This window comes from Miscanthus floridulus, chromosome 12 (assembly GCF_019320115.1).
Source record: "Miscanthus floridulus cultivar M001 chromosome 12, ASM1932011v1, whole genome shotgun sequence".
Classification (NCBI taxonomy): domain Eukaryota; kingdom Viridiplantae; phylum Streptophyta; class Magnoliopsida; order Poales; family Poaceae; genus Miscanthus; species Miscanthus floridulus.
This window is the reverse complement of record NC_089591.1, coordinates 2,711,402-2,735,553: the sequence shown is the minus strand read 5'-3', so window position 1 is coordinate 2,735,553 and position 24,152 is coordinate 2,711,402. Positions and strand designations below refer to the sequence as shown.

At 39.4% G+C, this 24,152-nt stretch overlaps 2 non-coding genes across 2 annotated transcripts; both read right to left on the bottom strand.

The window, feature by feature from the left end:
* Positions 1-12,490: 12,490 nt before the first annotated feature.
* Positions 12,491-12,599, bottom strand: LOC136498779 (small nucleolar RNA R71). Its single transcript, XR_010769780.1, has one exon. It is a non-coding gene; the product is annotated as a small nucleolar RNA R71 (small nucleolar RNA).
* Positions 12,600-20,798: 8,199 nt separating this feature from the next.
* Positions 20,799-20,908, bottom strand: LOC136498673 (small nucleolar RNA R71). The gene has a single exon (XR_010769684.1). It is a non-coding gene; the product is annotated as a small nucleolar RNA R71 (small nucleolar RNA).
* Between the last annotated feature and the right edge of the window lie 3,244 nt (positions 20,909-24,152).

Below are 24,152 nucleotides of genomic sequence, written 5' to 3'. Positions count from 1 at the left end.
CCCAACAACGGTACAGTCCTTAATCGGCACAGACGGATTCACATGACTCAACCTACACATAGACTCCACCCAGCCTCTAGTTACATTACCCTATGGTTTTGTTCCACGATAGCAAATATAGCCAACCATGCTTTGGTATCCACCTATATCTCATAGGTGATAGGAAATCACCCAACTTCTACCGGTCTAAGCATAGCAAAGCATATATTCAATCCTGGCCCTACATAGGGTTAAAGGTATATATCTGGACAAGGTAGTTCTATGCATCAAGTGTTTCCAACCAACTCTTATAACCTAATGCATCAAACAGAAAAGGACTCAAGTTGATATTTGTAAAATATAGGAGGCTTAGAATTCTCCGGGGCTTGCCTGGGATCCGACACAAGTTAGTTCAGTTAGTTCGCACCGTCCTGGTGACATCTCTGATCCTAGCACTTGCTTAGTCCTTCCACCTTTGGGATAGGTCCACCATACACCATCTTTGGGTTTGGCTTCAACATCACATCCTTTAGCTCTTGCATGGTTCATCAAGCGTACCTAAATGAGATGCAACAATGCAAGTGCATGAATACGAAGAATGGTAATACGAATGCATCACATAAAAGCATTTAAGACAAGCACAAGATTAGGCATGACCTAGGCACTTAGAGTTATTTAACTAAACACTATTCTAGCACAATAGGTGGATATGGCAAGCATATCGAGCATGACAAACCTATTAACTTAAGTTCAGCTATTGCAAGGATTTATCAATCATGAACAAACAAGTTTAGCCAAACAAGAGCACACATGTACAGAAATCTGGGCACCAGCACAACAGTCACTTGTTTCAACCATAACTAGAGTTATAAGCACCCAACAAGGGTGACCCTAGCCTTTCTATAAAGATAATGAAATTATCTAATACTTTATTATTAACACCAAAAGCTTATTCAACAAATAACAAGGTCAAAATACATCATGAAGCAGAGCTTATACAACTAAGGACACAAAACTGATAGTAACTTCAGATTTGCATAACTAGAGTTTTAATCATCCAAAAGACATGATTCTTAACTTTATGGAAAGCTTAATAAGTGATCTATAACTTTCTTATTATTATCTTAAGATGATTCTATAGCTAACAAGGTTAAACAACACCAAGAAGACATCTCTATCTCGATTTGGATAGAATCTGCCATTCCACTTTGAACAGCAATAATTAGAGTTCTAGACCACCAAAAGCAGTGATCTTAGACACCACTCCATGTTTAAGTAATACAAACAATATAATCATTCAGATCTGTTCAGAGCCCATGCATAAGCTGATAACAAACTTGTAAAATCTATTACTCCTAACCAGTAGGCCAAAAATCATGAAATTTTTGGACAAGCAAGATAAGGAAATTATCTAAAACTTTTGTATTCAACATATCTACAGAAAACATAATTTGCATCACGAAAATATCATCACAATAGAAAATGCACATGCAGCCATTTTAGAATATAACAATTTGATGTTTCACTTGTTTTGCTAACAAAGAGCATACACACATGAGCCCTTCAAGAACTTTAACCACCACTAACACACTTAGCAATACTTTATTGAACACCAATCACTCAAGGCATTACTAAATACAATTAGAAGTTTTATCTACCATTATGCTTTTATAAATCCTTTCTCCTAATAACATATATATTATTTCAGTGAAATTTGAGAACAACTAATTTCAGGCTAAGACTTTTATGAGTGGTAGTTGTTATCAAAACATGGCTACTGCACAAATTTGACATGCTCAGGTTTTATAATTTAATTATTATGAAAAAGACAAATTGCTATTGTAAGAAAACATGTAAAAGCAAGATAAATCTAAAGATCATCATTTTCTATAAACATATAGACATATTATGATTTCTCAAGTCACAATATCACCATGCAAGGGCAAAGGAACCACATTTCACATTTGTGCATATATAAATTATTTATAAACCATTTATCAAGCATTAATCAAGTTAAATTCATAACTCAGTCATACTTGCACCAAAAATTATGAAATTTTAACCAGATCTCACACATGCTATAAGTATACTAGCATAAAATGTTTAGGTCATTTGGAGCAGTACAACAGTAGATATGATGATAGCAAGCAAAGTAAGCTAGAATCAACCATTAATCATAATTAAATCAAAACATCATAAAAATAGTCATCAAACAACATGTTTAATATTTTTATTAGCCAGCACATGCCAAAACAAGACTCCCAAAACTAGAATCACATTTTTAGGACATTCCTACCTCAAGATATGCATTTGACAAACTTAAAAGGATTTCTAAAAGCACTTTATAAGAATAAATAAAAATAGCAGAAACTTTCTACTAACACATATCATATTATAACTCTATTGCATAGATCTACTATCAAGGATTCTAAAAAGTCTTCATTTGCCATTTTACAATTTTTCGATGATTTATTATGATTTTTCAAAGTTTTAGCTAAATAAAAGCAATAAAGGAAAACACATTTGCACCGAGGCCCCTGAACTTTGATGAAAATAAATTACAGCGAAAAGGTCCTCCTAGGCACTATTCACATGAGTCATAGGTGTGTAGATAGGCCCTTCCCTTTCCTCTAATTGTTGTGCGAGGCCCTTCATGCGAGTTGGAGCAGAGGACACGCATGAGCTCACCGTTTAAGGCCGAAGGAGGCCATGTCATCGGCTGAGGAGTGGCAGTGGAGCATTAGGGGACTGGTATGCACCCATGGGTGGCCTTGGCCTAGCCTAAGGTGGCCCTAGGTATCATGGCCATGGTATCAGGCAATGGCGATGGCCGGTGCTCCAACAGCAGCAAGCTGTAGATGGCTATGTGAACGGGAAGGTGGCACAGAGGAGGCAGCGCGGAGCGGGGAGGTTGAGGGTGAGACTGGCTAGGATGGAGGAGGCTCAGAGGACAAGCGAGGATGGTGGCTGCGGAGCTCGAATGGTGGCCATGGCGGCGTTTGTGCTCTACGCGCACGGCACCGAGGACAAGGGAGAGTGAGGGCAAGCGCCAGGGAAGGAGATCGCGAGTGAGGGAGGATGAGAGAGGGCTCGGTCGCTCCATATCGACGCGGTAGCGGCGGCAGAGATGGGGGCACATGGCATCCATGCATAGTGGCCATGTCGACATTGTGTTGCGCACATGGCGTGCGGTGAAGTGGGCAAGGTGGGAGCTAAATTGGGCCGGCTAGGGGTCGATTTGGACCTTAGGCCCAAAAGCAAAGTTGAAGCCCACCTGATGATCTACAAAACTCATTAAGGATGCCTAGCCATTAGAGCTCTCCATTAGCGGCTAATTAATCCCCAAGTTAATAGTGTCAGCGACTAAACAAGGTTTAAGCTTCGCTGTACTTGTGCTCCAATTACTTGGTCCAAACATGGTCAAACTGCTCCCAACCTTTTATATGTCCTTCTTCAAGATGTAAACTCCAACTTTTATATTTGGCTCAACTTGAGTTGTTTAACAAAAATCCAAGAACGCGAAATGCCAACCATCATCAACATTGTAAATCTCAGACTTGGCCAAAATTTTGAGATCTAAAACAGCACTGGGTTTAGTTTTGATGCCTCCGTTTGACTAAGTTAGGGACCAAACTAGCTCATGACCCTTAAACAAAGTTTGTTGTGCACATCATGCTTTGCAACTTTGGTTAAAGGATCATGGACAAGTTTAGCTTGGTTATGAAGATACAAGCCTCCAAAGTAGGGTATATGAAACTGAAAACTGAATTCAGTTAAGGGCTGAATTCAAGAAACTTTTTGCCATTTTTGCATTAACTTTTGAAAGTCCAAACGTGCTCCAAAAGTGATGAGACTTTTTTTGTTGTTTTCTTCATGAAGTGTACTTCAACTCATATTAAGGAATCCAATTGAGTTGTCACACAATTCTAGAAGATAAAAATTCACAAACATATCAACTCGCTGCTATCGATCAAGGACAGGAAAAATCCTGGAGGGACCAAAACAACACTGTATCCAAACTTGAGGCCACTGTTTGAGCCACTTAGGAGTTGAATCAGGGCTTGGTCCAAAAATAAAGTTTGTTCTACCTAAGCAGAACTACAACTTTTATTTAAGGTCGAACTCCATGCAAGCATACCAATAGTTGGTCAGCACAGGTCGAAACCATATCATGAAAAACACAATTTTAGCTATTCCCACCAAAGTTCATGAAGGTGCTAGGCGCTTTGTAGGCGCTGACCCATGGCCTAGCGCCTAGGCTAGCGAGGCCAACCTAGGCATTTCAAGGCATTTTTTCTAGGCATTTTGCCAATTTAGCACACAACATATATATATATATATATAGCAGAAAATGCTGAATAAATTAGTTAAATAGAAGCATAGAGTAGCTGAATACAGTATATAAAAGAGAGGGATGTAGACATACCTTAGTGGCTTACTGGCTTAGGCTCAATAATCAATAGACAGCTTGTTCCTAGTTCCTACAGCAAGGATTGACAGCTTGTAAATACTTAATAGACATCAAGCAGTTCATAAAAAAAATAGAAAATAGCAAGTTGACACTTATCTGAATGATTTCAGCCATCTCCCATCCATGAACATACCATATCAGTAGCTAGTAATTACAAATTTTAAAGCACAAACAAGTGGACAGGACAACAGTACAAGTGCACAACACAATTCATAAATAAAGGTCTTGTTCAGAGACCACATAGTTCTCACAAAAGAAGAAAAACACAATCACATAGCAGTAGTTCATAAGTTTCAGACATACATGAATGCATCATAAAAGATAAACCATGACATGATAAAAAGGCCCCACTACCATATCATCTTTCTTTTTCAATAGGGTTCCACATAAGCATCCTCATCTTCATTAAACTATTATTCTTCGTAGTCAAATTCTTCTCCTTCATGAAGCTATCTCACTCTTGCACTTCTATGTAGTTCAAGTTGTTCTTCTAGTCCCACTGTATCTCCAATAATAGACCAAGGTATCCCTATATCTTCCATCTCATCTTCCTCATTTCTATAGACAACTAATGCACAATCATCTCCATTCTCATGCAGAAAACCTTGAGCTTCAGTTGTATCATTAGACAAGAGAACATCACTGATCTTCTTTGACTTGATCTTTTCTTTCTTATTAATCAGCTTGGAGTTGAATTGAATATAGACCAATTTGTTTAGGTGGGCTATAGTAAGCCTATTTCTCTTCTTAGTGTGTACCTATAAATTTAAAATAAGAGCATTTTCAGGTCTGCAATTTAATTGTAATGCTGCTACAATTTTTAGGTAGACAGGTATCAACCCCTTCAAACCCGCTCCAATTTCTTTCACAACCAGAAGAGCTTGATGTCAAAGATAGGATCCTTGTAGCCATCTTCTATAAAGCTGGTGTTTTAGTTCCATACAGCCGCCACCATGATGCTGAAATAAATGAAAAACACCTCTATTAGTTAGTAGCCATTTATTGTTAGATGAAAACAGCAAACAACCATGTTGTAATCAAATTTATTATAAATCCCTCCTTGTATCACCTTGTCACAGAGTTTGCACTTCACCTTGTCCTTGTTGTTAGCATCAACAAGAACCCCATATTCCCATCCCACATCATCCGAATTCCTTCTCAGGAGATTCGCTCCCTCAGTGTTCACTAGGCATACATTTAGATTCAGAGCACAAATCAGGCTCTCTAACATTCAGGCATTCAAAGTAGTCATTCAGAGCATTCAAGCATCTAGAGTAATTAGCTTCAGAGCTAGGGAGAGAAGTAGGGGAGGGGAGCAGCGAGCAGGGGAGGGAAGCAACGAGTAGGGGATGGGACTGACCTTAGGGTTGCCGCTTAGGGAGAACTAGAGGACACCATCGGGGAGGGATGCACTTGCGGGAGGGGTGCACCAATAGGAAGACGATACCAATGGGGAAGAGCTTCGAGGCGGGGAGTAGTGTGACTAGCAAGGCGGCACTACCAGGTAGGGTAGAGCTTAGGGACGGGCCATAGGGAGGAGCTTCTAGATGGGTTGCGGGCACCGGTAGGGAGGAGCGTGGCCGTTGGGAGTAGCTTCTCGGAGGGGTCGCAGGCGGAGATGGGTGAGCGGCAGCAGTCGTCTAAGTGGCTTCCCACGTGAGGCTTCTTTTCCCATGCCTAAAGCTAGTTGCGGGCGTGCGCTTCAGCGGGGGTAGAAAATTTTGCGTGCTCACCCAAGGCGTCCACCTCTACGCCGCCTAGAGCGCCTATGTGTCGCCAAGTTGCCGCTGAGGTCCCTGCCTTGTGCCGCCGAGGCACTGCACCTGCCTAGGGGTCCACCTACCCCCATAGGCTAGGTGAAGCCCGTCGCCTCCCGATTAATTGTGCCTAGGCACGCCTAAGGCATCGCCTTTTTGAACTTTGATTCCCACACTTAGAAGCATTTTCTTGACATTTGCTCAACACGAACCCTTCATGACTTTAGAGTTCAATTAGAGTCAATTGGGCAAGGTAGCAAGGTTTGGTTGACATCCCATGTCCCATTCACCTAATGAAGCAATTTAAGCAAAAATGTAACTTATCATTTCATGTGACTTTTTAGTTCCAAACTTCATGAAACTTTTCCACTGGTCAAGATGGATGCATGTTGATGTAATGTACATGAAATCAGCATGTTTAACATTACTCTTGCATAATCTTAACAAGGGTCCACATGTAAGCAAAGTGTAATGTCCGAGTCCAAGTTGGGGCTCATTTTCATAGGTTTGACCTCAATACCTTCATCATTACTTCTAGATTATGAACTACAGATCATAATCATTGCTTCATGTATCCTACTTAAGTCCAATTTCACTGCTTAACTCATGACTAACACCTGAGGTGTTACATTTTCCATCCCTAGGCGTGCCTTCCCCTTGCTTCCTAATTATAGGCCTTAGTTCAAATAGTCACAGATGCAGTCACACACACAAAAAATCACCAGTTGCAGCACAATAAGCTGTAGCGAGCACGTTGATTTTTTTGGTAATTTTTAGGTGTCAAATTCATGGATCTTTTAATTGTTTATTATCATCCTCTTTTAGTTTTATGTTTATTTATATTATGAAAAAATAAAAAAGGCAATAACTAACTGATCGGATATATAAATAGGTGCATAAGAGAAAAAAATGAAAAGATGGATATTAGGTAAGTACAACATTTTGCCATATTCATTTCCTATTAAAACACGGAATAAATTTCGGTCTCTACTGAGTAGACGGGGCAGTCTGCCCGCCCAAAAATTTGATTTCGCACCACGTCAAGCTATCCCGCCAACATGCACCAAAAATTAGATGTCTCTCTTTTGCACTCCACGCGGAAAATATGTTTACCACGCCATCGATTTCAGACAAGGGTATTTGTGGTAATATGATGGGGACATAAAAGTGCAAAGAGTTGCCATCTCCATCTCCATCTCCATTCTCTAGCTGCATTGTCTCTCCTCTAGCTCCAAATCCTAGTCCTATGCCCTCCCTCTCCACTCTCCAGCCGCCCCCTCTGCCACCCCTCTCTGAACCCTAGGCGCCATTGGAACAGCAGCTGGACTCCCTCTCCACTCTTTAGCCACACCCTCTCTCATGCATTTCTGAACCTTAGCCAGAGCCGAATCCCCTTCGATTCATCGATAGTAGGTCGATCAACTGATGGCAGAAGGAGCACCTTGATGATGGTACAAACCAGATCTAGATCCCCTACCTAGCTCGGCACCTATCACGACCGACCGGATCTAATCCCTAGCCAGAGCTAGATCTAGTACTAGGGTCAATGCTGGCTGCACCAGCTCTGCGACCTTGATGACAGGACTGACGGTGCCAACGACAAAGCATAGCAAGTGAACATGAAGAAAGAGGTACCCAAATTCCTTTTATGATGTGTGCTCTACTATAGTGGCTGAACTAAGGATATATAGATAGCGATGGGGTTACATATTTCCTATAGTTGAGTGTAGCTGACATGTGCTTTATTGGATTAATGACTTCCGTATAAGCTGTAGTTACTAGTTAGACGCTTATTTGCATACTCTAGCTCTGTTGTGTTGACATTCCATAGAAGCTTTAGTTAATAAATGCCTTTGTAATCTAGATAAAGAGCCACTAACTGCTTATGAACAAGACCGGGATTCACAAATTGCAAGGAATCATAGAAAGATGGAAGAACTTGGAATACGTGTGGGTCCAAAACCTAGTGTCTCCAAAGGCAAAAAAGTCAAGCATAAAGGGTAGACATGGTGAAGATTTAGAATATATCCCTGAACTAGGGGAGGTAGTTGAGAGATTTGATGATATAGATGAAACATATTTAGATTTAGAAGATGAGCTAGTGCCCCTATCAATTGAGGTGCTTGTTCTATCTTGTATTTAGTTTGGAGGGGGACGGGGGTAGGTAGCCATGCAATGCTTTACTGTTTGGATAGCAATGGAATTTGTACATACTTGCTTCTTAAATTTGTATCTCTAATTTATTGTCCGGGTCGAAGAAGCCATAGAGGAGGCTCTACCAGCAGGACAAAAGACAGCGCTGCCATGAGTCTTAGGCGAAGGCCCTCCAAGTGAGTGAGGTCAACACTACTAGAATAGGCTGCTCATGGAGTTTGTACTCAAAGGTTTGCCACTAGCAAAAGGGTGGAGGTAGCAGCAGTAGGTGAACATAATTCTCCATCACGACTAACACCCGTACCCAGGGATCAATTCCAAAGTCATGAATTGACTAGAGACATTTGTTCGGATGGCACCCTACCTAGCCCTGTCAGAGACTCCTCATGGCCAAATGATGATAGCCATGCCGAAGAGGAACCCTCTCAGCAAACTCCCATCTCCCCCTACCCACAGAATGATGAAAGTTGCCAAGGTTGGTATTACCTTATAAATGTCTATCAATCAATTTGCACTAGCTATTTGATAACCATATAACTTTTCTAACAATTTGAATGTATCAAAACTATGTAGTACCATTGCCGGGAAGAGCGAGGAGGATGAGGCCTCGAACTCATGGAATTATGCTTAACAAAATGAGCAAATCACTAGGAGGATTGAGGATGCGCATCTCTTTTGCTGAGGGGAACAGAAGGCCACATGATCTAGTGCAAGCTACCAAGTTTGCCACATAGGCACGTGTAGTAGTCAGGCATGAAGTACCAATTTTGACACATTGGAAACAATACAAGGGGCAGAGGCCTGGTGCCGTCTATTGCACAAGATTTGTGGATAGGTGTTGACGGTTGTTAACAACCATTATAAAACATCAATATAACATGCATAAGGGCATAAATATAATCACTAACAAAGGTCTAGGGGTTTAAACTAACAAATTTCATGAGTTTTGGTGAATCTGTATTTTCTGTAGGGTTTATCCAGAAAACCATCAAGGTAGACCTAGATGTTAGACTTAATCGCACTTATCCATAGTGAAAACAACCCTAAAAGGTTCTAGAAGACTCAAGAGGACTCCACACCAAAGTGGAGGATGAGGTGCCGCTAGGAGGGGCTGACTGGCCCCACCTATAGGCTGGCCGACCACTAGGGCCCACATGTCAATCCTCCGTTGTTATGTCGGTTCTCCACCACCTCCTAGATTGTATCTATGCCGTTTATTCAAATCGGTTTGATCCAAGGGCTAAGGATTGACGCTCCGGCCAATATATACCAGCCCCCCCTGAGGCATAAGTTATTTGAGAAGATAGAAACCCTAATCATCCTCAAAGCTCCACCATATTCTAGGGCATAGCTAGTTAGGCTAGTTCTAGAGGGAGGCAAGCAAGCTTCGCTTGGATTCCCGATCGTGCAAGAGCATGGTTCAGTATAATCTTTGTACCCCCACTCTTTGTATCTCTCATTAATTTTATATGTTTGCTACAATTGTCATGACATTCATCTTCATATTTATCATATTCCTAGTTATAATGTTCATCGTCTACTTTGATTATATGCTTAGTATAGATAGATTATCATCAAGTTTATACATAAGTTCATATAGCGCTTGCTCCAAAGTACATGGGGTAAGTGGTTGACATTGTGTAAGCATGGTGCTTATATGTTGTTTACCTATGGATACACCCTATATTCTAGGCCATGTGGTAGATCATGGATGTGGCACTCCTATTGAGTCCTTTGTAGTATACTCCTCGAATATAGGTCTACAAGTAGGATCTAGTTACGAAGGAAGACAAGCTCTGTTCTTAATCTTCCTTAGTAATACCCCTTATGTGTTGATATGAAGTTGATCTTAGCCATGATTACTAGGTGTAATTGCACTAATCAAAGTAAGCTTTGACTTGTAATTAAGAATGACATAGGAATTATTCCTCTAATATTCTACTTAACCATGCTAATGCCATAGAAAGGGGTACTCTGAGTGATCAATGATTAGTTATTATGCACTATTCATATTCATTTACCTCTTGACTTACCCCTATTGTGAGTAGAATATTGGTTATGGTTTACTTCTCCATTAATAGTATAAGTTATCAATACATGTCCTTGTTAGACCTTCCCTGTGGTTAAAATATAAATAACAATACCTGGAATACTCCTAGGTGAAGTGCTACAATGGTATATTATCTGTGCACTTGTAGATTACTTTCATCCATATATATCTATACATTCTTTTTAGTCACATAAAATAATAAAGAACTACTCTAGTAGTAGTACTAGGTAGTACGAACAAGCATCTCTGGCATCATCACTAGGGATGACAACCTAGTAAAGTAATCTTAAGACATGCAGACATACATTAGGTGGCTACTAAAACAAGTGGCAACTTAATAAATACCAACAAGCATTTTTGGCACCGTTGTCGGGGAAGGTAGCTAGCCAAAGGAAGTATTGATAAACTTATATTTATTGATGTGATCGAGATAACCATTAACCTCTACTCAAACAGGCTTACCCTTATTTTGTCCACTTTTGTATCTTATGCAGGGTAACATATGACCGGTTTTGACCTTCCGACAAACTACATTGAAGATCCAGATGCATTACTTAGGAAAACTAAGGCTAAACTCAAGAAAGTTTTAGATTTAGAGTCAGAAAACAACCAGATAAGGCGAAGTTTAACACCAAAATTTGAAGTTATGGCTGACAAGACTCTTATATGTTGTTTACCTACGAATACACCCTATAATCTGGGCCATGTGGTAGATCATGGATGTGACACTCCCGTTGAGTTCTTTGTAGTCCACTCCCCGAATATAGGTTGATAAGTAGGATCTAGTTACGAAGGAAGACAAACTCTGTTCTTAATCTTCCTTAGTATTATCCCTTATGTGTAGATATGAAGATGATCTTAGCCATGATTACTAGGTGTAATTGCACCAATCAAAGTAAGCTTTGACTTGTAATTAAGAATAACTTAGGAATTATTCCTCTAATATTCTACTTAACCATGCTAATGCCATAGAAAGGAGTAGTCTGAGTGATCAATGATTAGTTATTATCCACTATTCATATTCATTTACCTCTTGACTTACCCCTATTGTGAGTAGAATATTGGTTATGGTTTACTTCTCCATCAATAGTATAAGTTATCAATATATGTCCTTGCTAGACCTTTCCTATGGTAAAAATATAAATAATGATACCTAGAAGACTCCCTGGTGAAGTGCTACAATTATATATTATCTGTGCGCTTGCAGATTACTTTCATTCATATATATATATATATATATATATATTCTTTTTAGTCACATAAAATAATAAAGAACTACTCTAGTAGTAATACTAGGTAGTACCAACAAGCATCTCTAGCATCATCAATAGGGATGACAACCTTGTAAAGTAATGTTAAGAGATGTAGACATACATTAGGTGGCTACTAAAACAAGTGACAAGCTAATAAATACCAACAAGCATTTCTGGCGCCGTTGTCGAGGAATGTAGCTAGGCAAAGGAAATATTGATAAACTTATATTTATTGATGCGATCAAGATAACCATTGACCTCTGCTAAAACAATCTTACCCTTGTTTTGTCTACTTTTGTATCTTATGCAGGGTAATGTCTGACCGGTTTTGACCTTCCGACAAACTACGTTGAAGATCTAGAAGCATTACTTAGGAAAACTAAGGCTAAACTCAAGAAAGTTTTAGCTTTAGAGTCGGAAGACAACTAGATAAGGCGAAGCTTAACACCTGAATTTGAAGCTACGGCTGACAAGACTCTCCATGAATTCTCTGCTCCAACTACGGCCAACATCCGTACTGGACCGGCGATCAATGTCAGAGACAATGGATTTGAGCTCAATCTAGCCCTCATCAACATGGTGCAGGGTAGCCAGTTTTGTGGAAAGGCACATGAAGATGCGAGTGCACATCTCCAACACTTCCTAGAGATCTGCAACACTTTCTCCATCAAAGGAGTCACTCAAGATGCCATATTACTTCGCCTCTTCCCATTCTCGCTTTTGGGGAAGGTGAAGCAATGGTTCTACGCCAATAAAGATAGAAACCCTACATGGGATAACTGCTCCACTGCCTTCCTGGCCAAGTTCTTTTCCACAGGCAAGACCAATACTCTGCCTGGGAGAATTTCAAGTTTTTAGCAACAACATGATGAATCTATCCCTGAGGCATGGGAATGCTTTCAAGATTACATTGCAGAATGTCCTCATCATGGGATGGAGAATTGGTTACTCATGTAGACTTTCTACCATGGGTTGACCAATACTACCCATGAGACTATGGATGCCACTACTGGAGGAGCTTTCTTGTCACTCACACTCCTAGTTGTAACGGCTCTCATAGAGAAGATGGCCTCCAACCAAAGCTAGAATGAAGAACAAGTTTAGACCCACAAGAGAGGTGGAGGTAAGCATCAACTCAAGGAAGTAGACATGATGTCTACCAAGATAGACCTGCTCATGAAGAAGCTCAAAGACCGAGCTAATGAGAAGCAAGAAGTCATGCACATGCATGATTCTAGCATGACATGTGAAGAGTGTGAAAACACTAGGCATTCAGGGAACAGTTGCCCTAAAACCCATGACGATGTGAACTTCATCAACAACTTCTTTTGTCCTCAACAAAAGCAAGGATGGAATCAGCAACAGAGGCCAAACTATCAAGGTAATTACCAAGGTAACCCTCAAGGTAACAATTATAATAATTTCAATAATCAACCACCCTTGAGAGAAGTGATTTCTGGCCAAGCAAAAATTATGGAGGGCTTATCTAGGAAATTAGCACCCAATGATAGAATACTAGAAAACATGAGTAATAAAATGGATAACCTCTCCTCTACTATTAAGAACCAGCATAGCTTTAATAAAATGATATAATCACAAATAGAAGAGCGATCTAGGGGAACTATCATCGCCATCGCCATTGGATCTCACATTTTCCAAGAAGCTATCTGTGACTTCAGAGCAAGTGTCAACATTATGACTAAGGTAATTTATGATCAAATTAATGGAGATACTTTGTTATACACAAGCATCTATTTGTAGCTTGTAGATCAGTAACTCTGCTACCCCAAGGGAGTTCTTGAAGATGCCATTGTTCAAATGGGACAATCCTATGTTCCTGTAGATTTTGTGGTTTTGGAAACTGGTGAAGATGTAAGGGCACCCATTATCTTGGGCTGACCTTTCCTAAGCACCGTGAAAGCTATCATCTATGTGGATAGTGCCAAGATCTGCTTCACAATCAAGGATAAAAATGAGAAGTTTTCTTTCAAAAATCGTATTCTACAATCTCCTAGACATCCATAGATGCCGCACCTATCCAAAGAAAGAACAGTGACCAAGAAGAACAACAACAGGAGAAGAAGGAAGAACAAGGTTAGGCAGCCACAAGAAGAATCAATCAACATGATCAACACACTCAGATAAGAGTACAACCACCTCCTCGCTTCACCATTCCTTGCTAAGAAAGATGATATAGGTGTACCCATGATTGAGTGTACCATTGAACAAAGAATCTTCCACAACAGCTTCTACGACATTGGGTCGGGTGTCAATATATTGTCCAAGGTAATGTATGAATACTTATTTGGTGATGAACCTTTGTTCCCTACATACATGCAATTGCAGATGGTGGACCAATCAATACTATTTTTGGAGGGGATAGTGAAAGATGTCATGGTAAGAATACATGACCAATTTGCCCTGACCGACTTCATGGTTCTAGACATGGGTGAAGAAGAAGATAATACACCCATCATCCTTGGAAGACCATTCCTTAACACTACCAATGCGATCATCTACATCGGATCTAGACAGGTCCACTTCCAATTCCCTGGAGAAAAGGTACACTATTATTTCAATAGTTATACCACTTATGAATAGCCGAAGAAGTCTCGCTCCAAGAGGAGACGTCGATCATCCCAATGCCAAAGGAATCAACTCCCAAAGAATGAATGGCTAGACGATGAAGAACCTAAAGAAGTTATGAAAGATGAACCTACTCTGCCCAAGACTAGTCCATAGACGAAAGAGGTATGGAAAGAAATGGTGACATCATACGAGTCACCATCACAAAAGGTGCAACCATCAAGGTCTCCATCCTCGGTACCAACAGATGCACCAAAAGAATGAACAAGATAGGGGAAGAGTCCTATCCGGAGGACTTAAAAATCCGAACCCTTGCCAGGAGGTAAAATTGGTAGTTATTCGTATTTACTTTCTAGCATTGCATGAATTCTTTTCACTTTAGCATATTTACTTTACTGCACTAGCATTGCATTTAGAAAAGAAAAATAAAAAGATTTATCATTGCATTAAATCTTAAGCCCCATGTGAATAAATCTATGGTGTAAATACCCAAGGAAATATTCATTGTGGTGGCATAAAAAAATAAATCAAAATACCATTGTCAACATATAATTTTTGTCTCCGTGCCGAGGACACACGCAGCAAACCTGGAAGGGTCCGCTTGATGAAGCAGATCCGCCTAGCTTCAGCGCAAGGGTGGTCGATCCTGCGCAATCCTCCTGAGACATGGCAGTCAATTTGACCCTACAATTGACAAGGAGAGAAAGCTCATCAGTAATTAAGGGTGGAACATGCCGGTGTTGCCAGACAGTCCCGAATGTGTGGCTCTGAGAGCGGATATGAGAGGAGATCGACTAAATAGTCGATTCCAGCATACTCATAAGAATAAATCGATTAAAGCTCATGGGGTTGTATAAGAAGAATCGGTTATCATTCAGGATAAATATTATTTAAGCAAATATTAATCAATGGCAATAAGATATCAATGATGATCAGGTTTATACTAAGCTAATGATTACAAGTAACCGAATTCCTTTTTATATAAAGAAACAATTCAACACCACTTAACCATTTAATAAAGATAAATCTAATGAACATGTTAGATCTCATCTATTGCCATAACCAATGGGGCATGAGGCAGAATCATGCAGGCCGTAGAAACAACAATAGACTCGATGACCCTAACTCATTACTAATATCAGTGGGGCATGAGGCAGAATCATGCAGGTCGTAATACAATAATAAGATCATGGGGCTAACATATCTTTCAACTTATCTCTACTTCAATGATCGCGTAATGTGAACTGTTCATGAAAGCGCTTAATATCGGCTAAACAGCCGATTCAGGCATAGCGCACAGTTAAGGTCATGCCTTCTTAGGAACGGATCCACTAACTAACGATCCCCACTCCATGGTGCTAATAGTGGGGTGAGAGGCAGAATCCCACAGGCCATGATAACGGGCCATGAAATGGTTCTCGCTAACCAACAGATCTACTCAAGATCGAACATGCCTTAACCGCACGCTATGCATGATTAAGATTGATATAAAATAGCCAATAAGACATAACTCATTATTTAAGGTGTAGATTAAATCAATTTTAGATTAGCAAACGATGGGTTAAATAAGATATAAGGCCGATCCAGATCAATCTCAATCGGTTAGAGTGATATTGCTGTAATTAAATAAACGATGAAAGTAATAAGCAATATCGGTAACTTAATGAATCTACCAAAGACTGCCATTCTAAGGTAGAGCTGATAACTTGACCTTGATCTAATTCAAGCAGTGGGGTGTGAGGCAGAATCACATAGGCCATACTTCAACTAGGCAAGAGTCGATAACTAGCCTATACCAGAGTCACAGTGGGGGTCGACTGGATCGATGTAGCCATATGAATAGTGGTATAAACCATGACGGTACTTACAGACAAGCCGTGGAGGTCGACCAAATTGAGGCAGCCGTACTCGCTAAAGAACTCGCCGAGATCTACTCTACTCCTACTCCTAAGGGGTGGCCGAAGCCAAAAAAAGTAATTGACTTGTATTTGATTGATTGTTGTTTTTTTACAATAGCCGGGGCTTGATATTTATACCCAGGACCTGCGCACGACTCCTATCTAAGCAGGACTCATCACAAATTTTGACTCCAAACAAAACATTCCTAATTTAAGATAACTTGGACTCTAATCTTTCCCCTTTTGCAGAGTCCAACATGTTTCGTCCTAGCGCCGAATCGTAGTCTTCGTCGTTATCTGCTGGTGATATCTGGAGAAAGCCAATTCCAGTTCTTGCATCTAAATCAGCTGGTTCCAATTTACACGCAATTGATTCCTTGATGACATGATCTTGGGAGTTTTCGAGTCCCTGCAACTCTTCTTCCAAATTTTGGTGTAAACAACCATGCATACATTTAGATATATTTCATTTCCTGCATATACATAAAAAAGAAGGGGATTAAATGGACATCCTGTTAAAAATATGCCAAAACAGAAATATTTCTAAACCTTAAGAACAACTAATCTCTAGACGGTAGACCTCTAACCCTTTATCCTAATCCGTTCTATGAGTTTTGGTATTCTTGTTAGTATTTTGCAGATGGTGCGCCAAGATCAAGAGCAAGTTCACCCGGTCGACTACATCTAGCTCCACTCTTGGACGAGAAAGACTTCTACAGGTAAAACTGCTCTAAGAAAGACCACATCAACATCCCGCTTGGGGGAAAGGCATCCCCTATGTATCTAGCTAAGTATTTCTTTCCATTTGCTATTTTTAAGTTTGCCATATAGTTGCTAAAAAATAATAATAAAATAAAAAGATGCATAACTAAAAACAAAATAAAAATTTATCCTTGTGTTAGAAATATATATGTTAGTAAGGTGTGATCTAAAAATGAAAAAAAAATAAAGATTGTGTCTAGTTTTCTATTTTTAAGAGCCAAATAAATAAATGGACTCAGAGGATAATCTCTTATGATGGAAATGATGAATAGTTGCTCTGTCGTAATTCCTTTCAAGTACCTAGTTTTCAGCCTTGAATTCTCCTGAGTTTTGGATAAGACTGGTTCGATATAAAAATTTACTCTAAACTTAAAACTCGTGGGTAGCATATGCTTGATCTAAGTCTAGGTAATTGATGGATATGATATGAGAAGGTCTGAGTTGATGTTTATCTTATTCCAAGTGATACTAAAGTTCTAGAGATTTCTTTTGAAAAACATAAAAATACTTCATGATGAGTTCCTGTATGACAAAGCTTGAATTTCTACTAGAACCATATATGATATTTAGATTAGGAAAACTTCCTCATTTATGCTGCTTGTTTTGCATTAAGTTTTGTCAAGCTTTGTTGACACTTATGAGAGGCTTGTCATGCTCTTAAAATCAAGATCACATACACACCACCCACATGCACCACTTCTACACTGGGGGTAGGTGCAAAACCATGCCATTCCATCTAGATCCACCCAAAATGTTTTACTCCTACACTAGGAGTGAACACAAAAATATTCTTGATAGGATATCCACCAAATAAATGCTCCAAGTTCTTGTTGCTATCTCTCAAAAGTTTTGCTACAGAAAAGAAGCATGGGGCTATGCAAAAGTTATTCATAAAGAAAAAAAAAGAAGAAAAAAAAGAGATGAGAAAAAATAGACAAGTGTCCAAGATATCTAAAACAATGGGTACTCAGATGCCCGCCTAAAAAAAGAGAGGGAGAAAAAGATGAATAAGATAGCCCATGTTCTCTTGCAAAGTTGTTTCCAAGTTCCAAAAGGGAGATAAGTTTTTAAGGAGCATAGTAGAATTAGGTTAGCCACCATATATATATCCACCATACATCCACATACATGCATATCTTGATTTGATTGTATGACTTAACTCTCTTTGGATCCGAGGTTTGACTTTACAATATATGTATTGCAAGTATGCTCTTTCATGCTTTTTCCACTCATATGAGCTCCACATAAGCCTTAGTTGTAGGAAGAGAAAGGCATAACATCACTCTTGTCTTTGTGAGGATGCACAAATATCACCTATATTGAGAGACTTGAGAGTGTCATACAATGGAAGCTCTGAGTTTTATTTTTGAAAACATATAAAAACTCCAAAATAATGGTTGAGCAAAGAACTTGAGACATAGTGCTTGAATTGATTGTTCTATCTTTCAATTGCTCAAGACCCAAGTGAAAGCTAAGAAGCCCCATGGTTGAAGGTAATTTGGGTAAGTTTGAAAGTCAGATCAGTTCATTCTAATCCGAAGGAGAATTCTTGTTTGAACGCATGTGTACTTTTGAGGAGTGAAAGCATCGATGCAACTCCTGATACATTTAGTGAGTTTAGCTTTGCTAAGGGACTAGCAAAGGTTAAGCTTGGGGGAGTTTATTGACGGTAGTTAACAACCATTATAAACCGTCAATATAACATGCATAAGAGCATAAATATAATAACCAACGAAGGTCTAGGGGTTTAAACTAACAAATTCAACAAGTTTTGGTGAATCTGTATTTTCTACAGGGTTTATCTAGAAAACCATCAAGGTAGACCTAGATATTAGACTTAATCGCACTTATCCACAGTGAAAACAACCCTAGAAGGTTCTAGAAGACTCGTGATGACTCCACACCAAAGTGGAGGGCGAGGCACCGCCAGGTGGGGAGCCCCACCTATAGGTCAGCCAACCACTGGGGCCCACATGTCAGCCCCCATTGTTATGTTGGTTCTCCACCAACTCCTAGATTGCATCTACGCCATTTATTCAAGTCAGTTTGATCCGAGGGCGCAGGATTGATGCTCTAGCCTATATATACCAGCCCCTGCCACCACCCCTACGGCATAAGTCATTTGAGAAGACAAAAACCCTAATCATCCTTAGAGCTCCACCATATTCTAGGGCATAGCTACTTAGGCTAGGTCTAGAGGGAGGCAAGCAGGCTTCTCTTGGATTCCCGATCGTGTCAAGAGCGTGGTTTGTTATAATCTTTGTACCCCCTCTCTTTTGTATCTCTCATTACTTTTATATGTTTGCTACAATTGTCATGACATTCATCTTCATATTTATCATATTCCTAGTTATAATGTTCATCGTCTACTTTGATTGTATGCTTAGTATAGTTAGATTATCATTATGTTTATACATAAGTTCGTATAGCGCTTGCTCCAAAGTACATGGGGTAAGTGGTCGACATTGTGTAAGCGTGGTGCTTATATGTTGTTTACCTACGAATACACCCTATAATCTGGGCCATGTGGTAGATCATGGATGTGACACTCCCGTTGAGTTCTTTGTAGTCCACTCCCCGAATATAGGTCGATAAGTAGGATCTAGTTACGAAGGAAGACAAGCTCTGTTCTTAATCTTCCTTAGTATTATCCCTTATGTGTAGATATGAAGATGATCTTAGCCATGATTACTAGGTGTAATTGCACCAATCAAAGTAAGCTTTGACTTGTAATTAAGAATAACTTAGGAATTATTCCTCTAATATTCTACTTAACCATGCTAATGCCATAGAAAGGAGTAGTCTGAGTGATCAATGATTAGTTATTATCCACTATTCATATTCATTTACCTCTTGACTTACCCCTATTGTGAGTAGAATATTGGTTATGGTTTACTTCTCCATTAATAGTATAAGTTATCAATACATGTCCTTGCTAGACCTTTCCTATGGTAAAAATATAAATAATGATACCTAGAAGACTCCCTGGTGAAGTGCTACAATTGTATATTATCTGTGCGCTTGCAGATTACTTTCATTCATATATATATATACATTCTTTTTAGTCACATAAAATAATAAAGAACTACTCTAGTAGTAATACTAGGTAGTACCAACAAGCATCTCTAGCATCATCAATAGGGATGACAACCTTGTAAAGTAATGTTAAGAGATGTAGACATACATTAGGTGGCTACTAAAACAAGTGACAAGCTAATAAATACCAACAAGCATTTCTGGCGCCGTTGTCGAGGAAGGTAGCTAGGCAAAGGAAATATTGATAAACTTATATTTATTGATGTGATCGAGATAACCATTGACCTCTGCTAAAACAATCTTACCCTTGTTTTGTCTACTTTTGTATCTTATGCAGGGTAATGTATGACCAGTTTTGACCTTCCGACAAACTATGTTGAAGATCTAGAAGCATTACTTAGGAAAACTAAGGCTAAACTCAAGAAAGTTTTAGCTTTAGAGTCAGAAGACAACTAGATAAGGTGAAGCTTAACACCTGAATTTGAAGCTACGGCTGACAAGACTCTCCATGAATTCTCTGCTCCAACTATGGCCAACATCCGTACTGGACCGGCGATCAATGTCAGAGACAATGGACTTGAGATCAAGCCAACCCTCATCAACATGGTGCAATCTAGCTAGTTTTGTGGAAAGGCAAATGAAGATGCGAGTGCACATCTCCAACACTTCCTGGAGATCTGTAGCACTTTCACCATCAAAGGAGTGACTCATGATGCCATATTACTTCGCCTCTTCCCATTCTCAATTTTGGGGATGGCAAAGCAATGCCTCTACGTCAACAAAGATAGAAACACTACATGAGATAACTGCTCCACTGCCTTCCTAGCCATGTTCTTTCCCACAGGCAAGACCAACGCTATGCGTGGGAGAATTTCAAGTTTTCAGCAACAACATGATGAATATATCCCTGAGACATGGGAACGCTTTCAAGATTACATTGCAGAATGTCCTCATCATGGGATGGAGAATTGGTAACACATGCAGACTTTCTACCATGGGTTGACCAACAGGACCCGTGAGACTATGGATGCTACTGCTGGAGGAGCTTTCCTATCACTCACACTCCTAGCTGCAATAGCTCTCATAGAGAAGATGGCCTCCATCCAAGGCTGGAATGAAGAATGAGTTTAGACCTACAAGAGAGGTAGAGGTATGCATCAACTCAAGGAAGTAGACATGCTACCTTCTTAGATGGACCTACTGATGAAGAAGCTCAAAGAATGAGCTAATGAGAAGTAAGAAGTCATGCACATGCATGATTCCCGCATGACGTGTGAAGAGTGTGGAAACACTGGGCATTTAGGGAATAGCTGCCCTAAAACCCATGAGGATGTGAATTTCGTCAACAACAACTACTTTCATCCTCAACAAAAGCAAGGATGGAATCAGCAACAGAGGCCAAACTATCAAGGTAATTACCAAGGTAACCCTCAAGGTAACAATTATAATAATTTCAATAATCAACCACCCTTGAGAGAAATGATTTCTGGCCAATCTAAAATTATGGAGGGTTTATCTAGAAAATTAGCTTCCAATGATAAAATACTAGAAAACATGAGTAATAAAATGGATAACCTCTCCTCTACCATTAAGAACCAACATAACTTTAATAAAATGATAGAATCACAAATAGCTCAGTTGGCAGCTGTTGTTCCTCCGACAGATAAAGGTAAGATTCCTAGGCAACCGAAAGGTCTAGAAACTACAAATCTTGTCGATATTCACAATGCAGCATACTACTATATACAACCATCGACTAGAAGGTGGATAGATTATACCTTGCCAGAAAAGAAGAGCAATCTAGGGAGACCTATCATCCCCATCGCCATTGGATCTCACATTTTCAAAGAAGCTATCTGTGACTTCGGAGCAAGTGTCAGCATTATGCCTAAGGTAAATTATGATCAAATTAATAGAGATACTTTGTTATACACAAGCATCCATTTGCAGCTTGCAAATTAGTCACTCTACTACCCCAAGGGAGTTCTTGAAGGCTCCATTGTTTGAGTGGGACAATCCTATGTTCCCATAGATTTTGTGGTTTTGGAAATAGGTGAAGATGTAAGGGTACCCATTATCTTAGGCCGACCTTTCCTAAGCACCATGAAAGCTATCATCTACGCAGATAGTGCCAAGATTTGCTTCACAATCAAGGATAAAAAGGAGAAGTTTTCTTTCAAAAATCGTATTATGCAATCTCCTAGACATCCACAGACGTCACACCAGTCCAAAGAAACAATAGTGACCATGAAGAACAACAATAGGAGAAGAAGGAAGAACAAGGTCAGGCAGCCACAAGAAGAATCAGTCAACATGATCAACACACTCAGATAAGAGTACGACCACCTCCTCGCTTCACCATTCCTTGGTAAGAAGGATGATATAGGTGTACCCATGATCGAGTGTACCAATGAACAAAGAACCTTTCACAACAGCTTCTGCGACATTGGGTTGGGTGTTAATATATTGTCCAAATTAACATATGAATACTTATTGGGTGACGAACCTTTATTCCCTACATATATGCAATTGCAGATGGTGGACCAATCAATCTGATTTCTGGAGGGGATAGCTGAAAGATGTCATGGTAAGAATACATGACCAATTTGCCTCGGCCGACTTCATGGTTCTAGACATGGGTGAAGAAGAAGATAATATGCCCATCATGCCTTGGAAGACCATTCCTTAACACTACCAATGCGATCATCTACGTCGGATCTAGATAGGTCCACTTCCAATTCCCTGGAGAAAAGGTACATAGTTATTTCAATAGTTATACCAATTATGAACAGCCAAAGAAGTCTTGCTCTAGGAGGAGACGTCAATTATCCCAATGCCAAAGGAATCAACTCCCAAAGAATGAATGGGAAGACGATGAAGAACCTAAAGAAGTTGTGAAAGATGAACCTATTCTACCCAAGACTAGTCCATAGACAAAAGAGGTATGGAAAGAAAAGGTGACATCATACGAGTCACCATCACAAAAGGTGCAACCATCAAGGTCTCCATCCTCGGGACCAACAGATGCACCAAAAGAATGAACAAGATAGGGGAAGAGTCCTGTCCGGAGGACTTAAAAATCCGAACCCTCGCCAGGAGGTAAAATTAGTAGTTATTCGTATTTACTTTCTAGCATTGCATGAATTCTTTTCACTTTAGCATATTTACTATACTGCACTAGCATTGCATTTAGAAAAGAAAAATAAAAAGATTTATCATTGCATTAAATCTTAAGCCCCATGTGAATAAATCTATGATGTAAATACCCAAGGGAATATTCACTGTGGTGGCATAAAAAAATAAATCAAAATACCATGCATACATTTAGATATATTTCATTTTCTGCATATACATAAAAAACAAGAAGGGGATTAAATAGACATCCTATTAAAAATCTGCCAAAACAGAAATATTTCTAAACCTCAAGAACAACTAATCTCTGGATGGCTGAACTCTAACCCTTTATCCTAATCCGTTCCACGCGTTTTGGTATTCTTGTTAGTATTTTGTAGGATGGTGCACCAAGATCAAGAGCAAGTTCACCCGGTCGACTACATCTTGCTCCATTCCTAGACGAGAAAGACTTCTATAGGTAAAACTGGTCTAAGAAAGACCACATCAACATCCCGCTTGGGGAAAAGGCATCCCCCATGTATCTAGCTAAGTATTTCTTTCCATTTGCTATTTTTAAGTTTGCCATATAGTTGCTAAAAAATAATAATAAAATAAAAAGATGCATAACTAAAAACAAAATAAAAATTTATCCTTCTATTAGAAATATATATGTTAGCAAGGTGTGATCTAAAAATGAAAAACAAAATAAAGGGTGTGTCTAGTTTTTTTTGTTTTTAAGAGCCGAATAAATAAATGGACTCACAGGATAATCTCTTACGATGAAAATAATGAATAGTTGCTCTATCATAATTCCTTTCAAGTACCTAGTCTTCAACCTTGAATTCTCTTGAGTTTTAGATAAGACTGGTTCGATATAAGAATTTACTCTAAACTTGAAACTCATGGGTAGCATATGCTTAATCTAAGTCTAGCTAATTGACGGATATGATATGAGAACGTCTGAGCTGCTGTTTATCTTGTTCCAAGTGATACTAAAGTTCTGGAAATTTCTTTTAAAAAACATAAAAAATACTTCATAATGAGTTCCTGTATGACAAAGCTTGAATTCCTACCAGAGCCATATATGATATT